Source organism: Solanum tuberosum, unplaced genomic scaffold, assembly GCF_000226075.1.
Source record: "Solanum tuberosum cultivar DM 1-3 516 R44 unplaced genomic scaffold, SolTub_3.0 scf00033, whole genome shotgun sequence".
In the NCBI taxonomy this organism is placed as follows: domain Eukaryota; kingdom Viridiplantae; phylum Streptophyta; class Magnoliopsida; order Solanales; family Solanaceae; genus Solanum; species Solanum tuberosum.
The window spans coordinates 571895-576462 of NW_006238959.1; the positions used below are offsets into that span (position 1 = coordinate 571895).

Consider the following 4568-nt stretch of genomic DNA (forward strand, 5'->3'; position numbering starts at 1 on the left):
CAGAACCATGTAGCCATTATGGGTAGAAGAGGTTCATACTTTTTAGATGAATCCTTTTCAAATTAGACTAGTGGATCCATTAGGCAGTTCAGGTTCTATACCTTTGGCTGGGTATAGGATGCTCTAGCAGCGTGAGGTTGATCGATGTATCATCAGTATAGATCTTATGTAGTGGTTGTCAGTTAGAGAAACTCCCACAACAATTATTATATTTTTATATACATCAGTTCTTTGTATTTCTACATACATCTCAAATTAATTGTATATTTGCATACACACAGAGTTTATAGCATGTTTTTAAACAACTTTTCTTTATATTGTAGTTGTTTTAAATTGCCTTATATTGAAATGAGTCAGTCGGGTTGAGTTGAGTTGAGCCAGGTAAGTTATCCAGTTTCTTTCAGATTCCTTCTAGCCTATGTATTACTTAGCATTCCAACTCGCATACTTGTACATTCAATGTACTAATGCCAGTTGGCCTACATCTTATTATGATGCAGACACTGGTAACCAGGATCAGCATCTAGCACCTTGTTGATCCAGTTGAGCAGCTCAGAGTCAGTGGTGAGCCTTCTTGCATTTCAGAGGACTCTTTTATTTGCTTTCAGTCTTTCATTTATTAGGATGTTGTGGGGTTTTTCCCAACATCCCTCTCAGTATTTTAGAGGCTTCATAGACAGTCAAATAGTTATTAGTGCAAATGTTTTCTTTATCCTTCAGATGTTGTTTAATGACTTATGTGCCATTTTGGCCAGTTTATTATTCTTTAAGTTGTTATATGAGACTGTTTATTTGCGCTGAGTTAAGTATGCCAAACCAAGGGTTCGCTTGGGGCTAGCAATGGTCTCCGAGTGCCAGCCACGTCCGGGGTGTAGGCTCGGGGCGTGACAAACTTGGTATCAGAGCCCAGAGTTCAAGAGCCTTAGGGAGTCTATGAAGCTGTATCTGTAGAGTCCTAGTTATCTATGTGAAGCGCACCATATCTATAATTAGGAGGCTGCAACATGTAGGAACTATCTCACTTCTTTCACACATTTTTCATGCGTTAGAGTTTATCTCTAAAAAGTTTCCCTCTAATTCGTGCTTGCGCGTGTTTTCAGATAACCATACCTCCACGAAGAGTAGTTAGAGGTCATCCAGCCAGGAGGAATGTTGAAGAGCAAGATTTACCTAATGCACCTGAAGTGCAATCGCAAGGAGAGCTCTCTAATGTTGAGTTTAGAGAGGCTATAAGGTTGCTTAGCTAAGTTGTGACCAATCAGGTTGGGTAGCAGAGAGGAGCTCGGCAAGAAAAGGCTGACACTTCAAGGATTTGGAAGTTCTTAAGGATGATTCCCCCAAGTTTCATTGGTTTGAGCACTGCAGAGGACCCAGAGAATTTCATTGAGGAATTGAATAAAGTGCTCGATGTGATATGAATGTTGTTGATATTGCGAGAGTTGAGCTAGCTGTATATCAGATGAAAAATGTTGCTAGGACCTGGTTTGATCAGTGGAAATGGGGTAGAGTTGAGAATGCACCACCTGCGAGTTGGGCATGTTTTGAGGAGGCCTTCTTGCGGCGATTCTTTCCTCGAGAACTGAAAGAGGCTAAGGTACGTGAGTTCCTCACACTAAAGTAGGATTCTTTTAGTGTGCATAAATATGGGTTGAAGTTTACCCAACTGTCTCACTATGCTCCTGAAATGGTTGCGGACATGAGGAGTAGGATGAGTTTGTTTGTTGTTGGTTTGGGTCGCCTGTTAAGCAAGAAGGGTCGGGTAACAATGCTTATTAGGGACATAGACATCTCAAGGTTGATGGTCTATGTGTAGCAGGTAGAGAAAGAGAAGTTGAGGGATAGAGAGGAGTTCAAGAACAAGAGAGTTAAGATAGGGAATGAGTCTGGGCAGCAGAAGAGTAATGCAAACCGGTCGCTTTCCAACAGAAACAGAAGGGACCTGCTCCATCATCTGCTAGTGCACCTGCACCTAAGAACAAGAGTGAGTACTATGGTCAAAATTCCAGAGTTAAACCTACCTATTCGCACGGTAGTGTGGCGTAAGGGGGTATTAAGCCTCCTGCCTGCGCCAAGTGTGGTAGGAACCATTCAGGTATTTGTCGTGAAGGCTCCACTGGTTGTTTCAAGTGTGGTCAGAGTGGATATTTCATGCTAGAGTGTCCAAAGAACATGAAGGGTAATTGGGGAAACCAGTCTTCTTCAGTTGCTCCACTAGACAGGGCTGCACCTAGAGGAGCTACTTCTGGTACTGGCAGAGGAACAAACAGTCTTTATGCAATCACCAGTCGTCAAGAGCAAGAGAACTCTCAAGATGTTGTTACTGGTATGATCAAAGTCTTTACTTTTGATGTTTATGCTTTGCTAGACCCAGGAGCAAGTTTATATTTTGTAACCCCTTATGTTGCAAATAAGTTTGATGTTCTTCCTGAGAAACTTTGTGAACCCTTTTGTGTTTCTACACCTGTTGGGGAGTCTATTCTAGCAGGGAGAGTCTATCGTGATTCTCCCATTTCCGTCAATCGCAATGGTACCATGGCTGATCTAGTTGAGTTAGACAGGGTATACTTTGATGTCATTCTTGGTATGGACTGGCTGCATTCCTTTTATGCCTCAGTTGATTGTAGAACTCGAGTTGTCAAGTTTCAGTTTCCAAATGAGTCAGTCTTACAGTGGAAAAGCAGTTCAACAGTGCCTAGGGGTCGTTCCATTTCATACCTTAAGGAAAGGAAGTTAGTTTCTAAGGGGTGTGTCTATCACTTAGTCTGAGTTAATGAATCAAGTGCTGAGATACCTCCTATTCAGTCAGTTCCAGAAAGTTTCCAGAAGTCTTTCCAGATGATCTTCCCGGAGTCCCTCCTGAGAGAGGCATAGACTTCGCTATAGATCTTATTCCAGATACTCGTCCTACCTCTATTCTGCCATACAGAATGGCACCAGCTGAGTTGAAAGAGCAGTTGAAAGATCTTTTAGATAAGGGCTTTATTCAACCAAGTGTCTCACCTTGGGGTGCTTTGGTCTTGTTTGTGATAAAGAAAGATGGTTCCCTTAGGATTTGTATAGATTACCATCAATTGAACAAGGTTACCATCAAGAATAAGTATCTTCTTCCAAAAGTTGATGATCTTTTCGATCAGCTTCAGGGTGCTTCTTGTTTTCTAAGATAGACCTTAGATCAGGTTACCATCAGTTGAAAGTAAGGGAATATGACATTCCAAAGACAACATTCAGGACCCGTTATGGTCATTATGAGTTTTTGGTGATGTCGTTCGGTTTAACTAATGCACCAACAGCGTTCATGGACCTTATGAATAAAGTCTTCTAACCTTATTTGGATATGTTTGTTATCATCTTCATTGATGACATACTAATCTATTCAAGGAATGAAGAAGATCATGCTAGCCATCTTAAAATAGTTCTTCAAACTTTGAAAGATAAGGAGTTGTATGCAAAGTTCTCTAAGTGTGAGTTTTGGCTTGAGTCTTTGGCGTTCTTGGGCCACATAGTTTTCGATGATGGAATTAGAGTGAATACTCAGAAAATTGAGGCAGTGCAGAATTGGCCTAGACCCACCATCTCCAACTGATATTAGGAGTTTCTTGGGTTTAACTGGCTACTACAGAAAATTTGTAGAGGGTTTCTCGTCCATTTCCTCTCCTTTGACGAAGTTGACCCAGAAAACAGTGAAGTTTCAATGGTCTGAAGCTTGTGAGAAAAGCTTTCAGGAAATGAAAAAGAAGTTAACTATTGCCCCAGTTTTGACCTTACCAGAAAGTACGCAAGGCTTATTTGTCTATTGTGATGCATCTAGAGTTAACCTTGAATATTTGGCGTCACTACTTGTATGGTGTTCATGTTGATGTATTCACTGATCACAAGAGCTTACAATATGTGTTCACTCAGAAAGAACTTAATCTCAGACAAATGAGGTGGTTAGAGTTACTCAAGGATTATGACATGAGTATCTATGGGTAGTACCACCCACGTTGAGGAAGAGAAAAGGGAGTTAGCCAAAGATGTGCACAAACTTGCACGCCTGGGAGTCAGACTTATGGATTCCACAGAAGGAGGAATAGTGGTGACGAACAAGGCTGAATCATCACTAATGTCAGAAGTGAAAGAAAAGCAAGACCAAGATCCCATTTTGCTAGACTTAAAGGCAAATGTTCATAACCAAAGGGTATTAGCTTTTGAACAAGGGGGAGATGGTGTCTTAAAATACCAAGGTAGATTGTGCGTACCAATAGTGGATGAACTCCAAGAGAGGATCATGGAGGAAGCTCATAACTCCAAATATTCCATCCATCCGAGTTCCACCAAAATGTACCGTGATTTGAGAGAGGTATATTGGTGGAATGGTATTAAGAAGAATATTGCAGAGTTTGTTGCCAAATGTCCGAATTGCCAGCAAGTGAAAGTTGAACATCAAAGGCCTGGTGGTTTGGCGCAGATTATAAAACTTCCAGAATGGAAGTGGGAGATGATTAATATGGACTTCATCACCGGTTTTCCAAGGTCTCACAGACAACATGATTCCATTTTGGTGATTGTAGATAGAATGACTAAATCAG

The 4568-nt window shown here is 41.2% G+C and overlaps 1 pseudogene; it reads left to right on the forward strand.

Moving 5' to 3' along the window:
- Positions 1-1414: 1414 nt before the first annotated feature.
- On the forward strand, positions 1415-3499 carry LOC107059692 (RNA-directed DNA polymerase homolog; annotated as a pseudogene).
- Positions 3500-4568: the final 1069 nt, after the last annotated feature.